Source organism: Dromiciops gliroides, chromosome 3, assembly GCF_019393635.1.
Source record: "Dromiciops gliroides isolate mDroGli1 chromosome 3, mDroGli1.pri, whole genome shotgun sequence".
Lineage (NCBI taxonomy): Eukaryota > Metazoa > Chordata > Mammalia > Microbiotheria > Microbiotheriidae > Dromiciops > Dromiciops gliroides.
Window position 1 is genome coordinate 129,633,370 of NC_057863.1, and position 9,453 is coordinate 129,642,822.

Sequence of the window (9,453 nt, forward strand, 5' to 3'; positions counted from 1 at the left end):
ATCTTTACCAGATAATCTCTCATCTGAGGCTATCTGTGATTCTGTATCACTATTCCTTGCAGGAGGACACGCAGTTCATTCCTCCTCAGAGGGTTTATCTGCCATATATTAATTAGTTAGCTCCATGTGTTCCCTCTTCTTCCATCTTTTCTCTCTGTCAACATCCTGTCACATATCAAGATTTCCCTTGGTCTCTTTTTTCTTCTTTTTCATATAGAAAACCATCTTCTTTTTCTTTTCTATTTTTTTTTTTTGGTGAGGCAATTGGGGTTAAGTGACTTTCCCAGGGTCACACAGCTAATAAGTGTCAAGTGTCTGAGGCTGGATTTGAACTCAGATCCTCCTGAATCCAGGGCTGGTGCTTTATCCACTGTGCCACCTAGCTGCCCCCTCTTTTCTTTTTTTAGGAACACTTAATATATCAGTCCTGAGGGCCTCTTTTCCCATCGGTGAATTCTTCTTGGAAGGTGCATTTGGGAGAAAGACCAAGACGGGCCATCCTGCATTCTCTGGTCTTAGACACCATGCCCCAGTGCAAGTACCTCCTCTCCTTTCAGCCTTCCTTATGTGTTGTTTTCCCCCATTAAAATGTAAGTTCCTTGAGAGTAAACCACCTTTCTTTTTGCTTTTATTTACATCCCCACAGTGTCTGGCCCACAGTAGGCACTTAATAAATGCTTGTTACTTACTCTCTGATAACCTGGATACTCTGTACAGGTCACTGCAAAATTCTCCCTCCTCTACATGTTTATTGGAGATGAAATCCTCAATAATAACTGACATCTCCTGTATGGAGTTATTGTGAAGTTACATTGGACATTTATGTAAAACATTGTATAATTATAAATTAATTCATAAATGCTGGTTATTGTTATGTTTGCTGTCTGACCCAAAGGAGTGATTCTGATGGGGTGAAAGGTGTAGGAGAGAGATATCAACCCTTAATAGGAGGGGAAGATGTGGCAGCTAGATGGCACAGTGGATAGAGCACTGGCCCTGGAGTCAGGAGTACCTGAGTTCAAATCCGACCTCAGACACTTAACACTTACTAGCTGTGTGACCCTGGGCAAGTCACTTAACCCCAATTGCCTCACTAAAAAAAAAAAATAGGAGGGGAAGATGATAACAAATTTCATGACAGGGAAGGCTAGAACTCTCAAAATAAAAGATAAAATCAATCACCTCTTATACCTGAAAGTGGGGCCAACTATGTCAATGCTAACCACTTCTAGTTTCCCTATCTTGTGACTAATTTTTTTTTTAAATCCAAATCGCCTTGTAGTCAAATACATTCAACACAAACTCCACTAAAACTCTAAGATGATGGAATAGCTACACTTACTATACATCATTCTGGCCCAATCTAATTACTGAGCATACAAATACCTTCAGCTTTCTTCAGCTGCTCAAGTGTACACTAAAGGGATTCCTAAAGTTCATGTTGTATTGAAACTATGAAATTAATATGAATCTTCATGCATTACAATAAATAAAATTTGCCAAAGAGTATCAAAAGCTTGTCATCTCCATTCTATGGTTCTTCATTCTTAGGGCCATGTATCTCAATCTAAACTTTTTTGACATATCTCTGTGACTTCCTCCCCAACCCACCTCCCTCTCTGTAATAATATATTTGCTATTTTGGAGAAAAACAATGTGTGCCATTCTAACTTATTACTGTGTTGAAAATGGACATTTTACCATCTATATTACCATTTAGTCACTCAAGAAAAGCACATCTCATCTTCATAGTAAGAGAAAAATCTACATAAAGTACAATAGCTTCTCAACAATTTAAAATGTAGCTTCCTCCCCATTATCATACCTAAATATGAAAAAAAAATAACATACACTTTGGTAGATTGCTCATCAGCCAAGTCTGGGGTCAATCTATCATCACAGAGAGTTATAATGATGATTAAATTTGCTTAGATCTCTCGACTTGATTACTTCCATAAGCTATAGTCAGACAATGCTAGTAAAAAGCTCCCACTCTCCCTTGGGCACCAATTGTTGTTGTTTGTCCTTCATTCTCAAAGAGGACCATGACATTGGGGTGATGTCATGACTTGCACTGAATTGGATGTAAGTGAGGGAGAGCTGTGCAAGGTCACCAAACTCACTATTTTTCCTCCAGAACCATCTGGGTCCAGTGGCAAGATATACATCAGGACGACTGGAGATGGCTCCGGATGTTTAAGGCAATTGGGGTTAAGTGACTTGCCCAGAGTCACACAGCTAGTAAGTCTCTGAGGTGACATTTGGAATCAGGTTATCTTTACTCCAGGGCCAATACTCTATCCACTGTGCCACCTAGCTGCCCCTACTTGGGCACCAATAGCCACAAATGGAACCCCATGTGTTCCCATTTCTATGCTTAGAAGCCAAAAGGAGCTATACAACTTATGTGTAGGGTAGAAAAGGTAGCAAAGCTGAAAGAGCACTAGACTGGGAGTCTGGAGACCTTGATTCAAGTTCCAGCTCTGGTATTTATTGGTTTTATGACTTTGGGCAAGTCACATAATCTGTCTGGGCCTCAGTTTTCCTTATCCATAAAATAAGGGGTTCAGACCAGATGGTCTACAAGGTTCTTTTCAACTCTTAAGATTCTATGGTCTCGGGGCAGCTAGGTGGCACAGTGGATAGAGCACTGGCCCTGGAGTCAGGAGGACCTGAGTTCAAATCCGACCTCAGACACTTGATACTTACTGGCTGTGTGACCCTGGGCAAGTCACTTAACCACAATTGCCTCACCAAAAAAAAAAAATTATTCTATGGTCTCCAACACACCTTTATATAGCACTTCAAGGTTTGCAATGCGTTTTACATCAGTAATCTAATTTGAACCTCACAACAGTCCAGAGAGGTAGGAACTAGAGGTATTTTTATCCCTACTGTATAGATAAGAATTTATGACTCAGGGATGTTGTATGATTTGCTCTAACATCACACAGCTAAGAAATACCAGAAGAGAGATTAGAAACCAGGCCTTTCCCAACTTCAGGTTCAGTTCTCTTTCTACTATAACACAGATTCTCTGTTTTCTATAACCACTCAGATCTCAGGCATAATACCACCATAGTCACAATCCTGAGTCCTGGATCAGGTAGGAAGATACTGTTCATAAATTACACTGCAATGACTTTCTAACAATTTAGCTCAATGAATCTATCAACAAGTACTTAGCAAGCACCCTTCCCACCATAACCATAACATCCAGTCCAGCGATCACCAGCACTAAGATTCTTGGTGTTGCCTAGAATACATTGCTTCCTCCCTAATTACTCCCTAGAGTCACAATTACCAGAATCTACCCCTAGCCTGGTAATGCTTCTTCTCACTGACAGCTCCTATGCTAGCACAGAGGGAAGGTCTACCATGGAATCCTCACTTCCCTGTTTAGTAACTGACAAATAAATGCACCCACTGCTTCTGCACACCCAGATATCTGAGGATAAGAGGAAAACTACAAGTCTTCAGCCCATATTATATTTCTGGAACTTTTGTAAACATAGCATATGAAACTAATTGGCTCTAAAATTATCCTCAGTTGAACTGCGTATTAGAGATGTCACTTTTAGGGGTTCTGTTACAAGGTGCCAGATTGACAGACATTGTATTTACAGAAATTCCTCCATAGTGCCACAGGCTAAAAATAGCTACAGGGGCTCAAGAGAAGGCTGGTCCTGGCCTGCAGGCAGCAGAGCCGCCTGAGGCCAAAGATATACCACAGTTGTGGCCTAGGCTTCTTATATAATAGAATAGTATGGAGGAGAAAGAGTGAATTTTGGTCTTAGAAATCCTATTCTCATTTCATTCAGATGGTTTTCTTTGCTGCACACAGGAGCAATGAATGGCAACAATGAACAGAACTGATATTCAGACAGCAACACCATTTATTCCCAAAGGACTTTAGAGGATAAACAGTAAAACACAAGGGATCACAGATTTCTTCACAAAATTCACCTACCTACATATTGAAACACAAAAATCTACCTCTATGGGGCTTGAGACCAGTTTAAAATAGAAATTAACTAACTTTTCAATTTATAGTAAAGGAAGATTTGAGGTTGTCTGGCATAGTTCTCTCACAACGGCATTTCAGCTGATTATGAGGGTTAAATCCCTCCATTCTCGGAAGGGAATGCCATGGGATCTTCAGTAACCATATTTAATCACATTTGCCCAACTTAGCCACTGAACTATCATAAAGTTGTTGTTGCCACTCAAAGTAAAACATCTTACGTATCACTCCTGTAGGCTGGCTTCCACTGAGACATCCCAATGCCGCTTAATCTGTCAATATCTATTTTAATGCCCATGCTGTGTGCGATTCTGATAGGGATGACTGTATGATCCGCATGAAGAGGATGCAGGTGCTATGCACTGAGAACTAACCATCTAACGTTAAAGGTAGCACATTTGGACATGGCCACTCAGTCACTAACATTTTTGTCTTGAACCATTTTTGCTATTTAAAACACATTTACTTTTATGCAAAGGATAAGGAGACAGTTTATTACTGAGGAAAGAATATTGCCTCTCCAGTTAGAGATTGTTGTTCAATTGTTTCAGTCATGTCTGATTCTTTGTGACCCCATTTGGGGTTTTCCTGGCAATGAAACTGGAGTAGTTTGTAATTTCTTTTCCAGCTAATTTTACAGATGTGGAAACTGAGATAAATAGGGTTAAGTGATTTGCCCAGAGTCACTGAATTCATAAGTGTCTGAGGCCAGATTTAAACTTGGGAAGATGAGTCTTACTGAGTCCAGGGCCTGCATTCTATTCACTGTACCATCCAGCTCCCTCCTCTATTAGTTAAGGGACATGGGTTCAAATCTAAGTCTCTTATGTTTATTAAATATATGATCTCAGGCAAGTCATTTATTTCGCTTCTAACTTCAGTTTCTTCATCCCTAAAAATGAAAGGATTGAACTAGATAGTTCTAAATCTTTGATCCTATAGGATCTTTCAAGAGAGAGGAAAAAGAGATAAGGCTATACTGTAATGATTGGAATGACGCCACCTGCTGGAGACTTACTGTAGAAAAGCTCCGCCATGAAAGGAAGGTCTTTGAGGGCAAGGCCATGTGGCTTTTCTTTGGCGTCAGGAAGTGACTTTTGCTAGTGGGAGGAGGAAGGGGGAGCCAGGTGCTCTGTCTTGCTCTCTTTCCTGAGGACTCCAGTGGAGAAGGGAGCTAGAAATGCACTCTCCCTTTAATAGATAGATGAATGTAGGCCTTTCTCTCTCTCTTTATCAAATTCTTATTCTCCTTAATAAATGCTTAAAAGTCTAACTCTTGCTAAAGCTTATAATTTATTGGTGACCACTCATTAGATATTTTAGACAGACTAGCTAGAATTTTAGCCCTTAACAATACTTAGGAATGAGTATAGTTTAATTCTTCATCCCTTTATTCAGGAGCACCACCCCCCCCCAATCAGCTGAGAAGAAAGAGATAACCCTAGCTGTGAATAACATATGTACTTTGAATGTCTATCTCCATTTATATCTTAGTTAATGCTGCTAAAACTTTATCTTGTCCATTAACAGTGGCTTTGGTCTAAACCTCTAAGTTTGACATTTCAGATGGAGAGAGGAGAAATTAGCCTATGGGAGAAGAGATTTTCCTGGTTTTACTTGGGGCAGAGAGATGGGGAGAGGATGGGGGGGCAAAAGAAGCCTATCAAGAGAGTTTCTGCAAGTGTGGTAATTTCCTTTTTTAAAAAGCATGCCCACTAAATTACCTTTGAACCTAGAAAGGAAGGATTTATGAGGAAAGAGGTGGAGATTAGTATGGTCAAACTTGAATAGATGTGAAAACACCACATCATACACCCACACCCCATGAAATATGCATATGCATATAATATACACATATATTGCATATTAATGGACCTTTGGTCTCATAGGTATAGGAACTACCTTTACCAAAGCCACAATTTATAGTCTTAGAGAGCTGCCTGCAGCACTGGCGAATGAAGTCCTTTATTTGTCCAGGGTGACATAGATAGAAGGGCTCAGAGGTAGAACTTGAACCCAGATGTTTCTGACTCAAAGGCCAGCTTCTCCATCCATTATGCCACACTGCTCTTTATCAAGTACCTTTCCTCACTATCACTCACATAACAATTTTTTTTTTTTTTTTAGCAAAACAGTTCTTAACCAAGTAAGGGAGAGAGTCAATGCCTAAAGATAGAGTCAGTCATCTCCTGGCTCTATTTCTGACTCTCTGGACTTTACCCTTGTGGGGCAGGTAGGTACCTTTCCCACACTTTCTGCTTCTGGGCCCCCCCCTTTTTTTGCGGGGCAATGGGCTTTAAGTGACTTGCCCAGGGTCACACAGCTAGTAAGTGTCAAGTGTCTGAGGCCGGATTTGAACTCAGGTACTCCTGAATCCAGGGCCAGTGCTTTATCCACTGAGCCACCTAGCTGCCCCTGGGCCCCCTTTTTGTATGTGCTCTTCCTCCATTAGAATAGAAGCACTCTGAAGGAAGGTATTGTCTTTACTTTTATTTTTATCACTAGAACTTAGCACACAGTATGTGACATATTGTCTTTTGGTCTTATTTTCGATTGTTTTCAGGCATGTCTGACTCTTAGTGACCCCGTTTGGGGTTTTCTTGGCAGAGATACTGGTGTGGTTTGCCATTTCCTTTTCCAGCTCATTTTACAGATGAGAAAACTGAGGCAAGCAGGGTGAAGTGACTTGCCCAGAGTCACACAGCTAGTAAGTGTCTGAGGCCAGATTTGGACTCAGCAAGATTAGTCTTCCTGACTCTGGGCCCTGAATTCTACCTACTGTGCCAACTATGAGCATGCCTATTATGTAATACACCATGTCATGTGATGGACATTCCATGTCATGTGACAAACATGTGTCCTGTGACAGAAGCATGTTGCATTGTGTGCTGTGCAACAAACGAGTTTTATCATGCAATGATATGCCTTTGTCAAGTGATTGGCATGTCATGTCCTATGATGGACACTGTACATCATACACAAAGCATGCCATGACATGTGATGATCACCTGTATAACATACTTTCCCATGTGGTAGCATGATGTATCATGCAACAGACATGCAATGTCACTATTGAACACATCAGTTATGTGGTGGGTATTACTGTAACATGCTACAACATGTGGCAGGCACGGTACATCATGTGATATGTAGAGCTATATTGTGGAACACATATGACAATCTGTCATGTGACAGAGATGGCACCGTATCATGTGATGGAATGTTTTGTCATATGATACACTGTTATATGATGGACGTGCCACATCATGTGTCCCCTTCAAATCACTGACCAGTGTTGTACAGAGATCTCTAAACTACATGATTTAGGGACTGATGGGTCATTGATCTAGTCATACTTGATCATCTCCCACAGAGGTGAGGTTTGTACTTCCCTCTGAATATTTTTTAATGATCCATCTCACCAGAGCTTAACATAGTGCCTGGCACACAGTAGGCACTTAATAGATATGTACTGGCTGACTATCTACATCACAATTGTACACTGTCTTGCTTGAACAATGATCACACTTTTTAAAAATTAAATTTTATTTTCAGTTCCAAATTCTACCCTTCTCTTCTCTCCTCCCTCACTCATTGAGAAATCAAGAAAAACAAAACCCATATTACAAATATGTATGGTCATGCAAAATGAGCTCCCACATGTCCAAAGAAAGGAAAGAAAAAATATGCTTCAGTCTGTACTCTGAGACCATCAGTTCTTTATCTGGAGGTGGAGAACATGTATCATGAGGTCTTTGCAATAGTGGTTGGTCATTGTGTTGATCAGAGTTCCTAAGTGTCTCAAATGCTGGAGGAGCTATGGGAAAACAAGTACACTAATGATCTGGTCTGTAAGGAGCTAAAATTCCAGTCTAAAATTATCTAATGAGTGGTCGCCAATAAATTATAAGCTTTAACAAGAGTTTAGACTTTTAAGCATTTATTAAAAAGAATAAGAATTTGGTGAAGAGAGAAAGAGGCCTAGATTCAGCTGTCTATCTTGGGAGCCAGCATCTACTGCTCTGCTTCTTTGTTGTAGAGAAATCGAGTTACTGAGCCTTTCCTCTCCTTTCCTGCCCCCTCCGCAAGCCCGAAGCTTCATGGGCTGCATATGTGCCAGGCCTTCAGGGCAGGCAGAAAAAGAGAGGAAAGGTGCAGCATCTCGATTTCTCTACAACAAAGGTTTGAGCAACAGGGTTTAATTGAAGGAATAAAAATCAGAACAATCCCTTTCAAGTTCTCTCACCATTGGAATTAACTCCAATTGTTAGAGGTCTAACTATTTTGTAAAGCAATTTGGAACTAGGCCCAATGAGCTATAAAACTGCACATACCCTTTTACCCATCAATACTGCTATTAGGTCAATACCCCAAAAAGATAAAAGAAAGAAGAAAAGGAACTATATGTACCAAAATATTTATAGAAGCTCTTTTTGCAGCAGCAAAGAATTGGAAACTAAGGGAATGTCCATCAGGGAAATGACTGAACAAGTTCTGATATTATGAATCTAATGGAATACTGTTATGCTATAAGAAATTATGAAGGGGATGGTTTCAGAAAAATCTACAACAATTTTTATGAACTGATACAAAATGGAGTGAGCCGAATTAGGAGAACAATGCATACAATAACAACAATGTAAAGTTCATGCTTTAATTTTAACCGCTAATTGGCTATACCCTAATCAAAAATCCTAGAGTTGAAAGGAATTTCAGAGGTTAATATAGCTGATCCAATTTATATAATGATCTTTACTACTAATAACTATTCACTAGCACCCCTTGTTTATCATTCTTCACAAGTTGGTTCTTTATCCTCACTGTGCACCCATATCTCAATCTGTTCCTATTCTCCTAATCCATTATATCTCCTCTGGGTTTATTCCCCCCTTACCTTTGCAATCTTGATTCTATAGTCATCCAGTTCATCTACGTTCCTCTTTTTAAATCACTCACCTTCTTGTCCTACTCTCATTAATACCACACTAATGCTCAACCCTGAGTGATTTCCACCCTCTGCCTTCTAAGTTACTAGATGCCCACTCTACCAGCTGTATTCATTAAAATGCATGTTATAGAATATCAATTGGTTCCTTGCTGCTACATAACAATCCTTTTATTCTTCTCTGATTGGTTCATCTGTTCCAAACATTCTCCTTGCTCCTCAAGCTCCCAAGACCATCCTTTACAGCTTCTATCAGATGACCTTGTGGCCTATTTCACTGAGAAAATCAAGCCCCTAATTCATGAGCTACTTTGCCTTAGTTATTCCATACTGAATAGCTGCTTTATCAAGCAGCCTCTCCTCCTTTATGCCTGTCTCAAAGCATAAGACGGACCATGTCCTTGATAAAACAGTAAATGGGGTAGGCCACAGTAGGTAGTATAAACAACGAACAGTAGAAGGAATAACCACAATTCATTTGAGG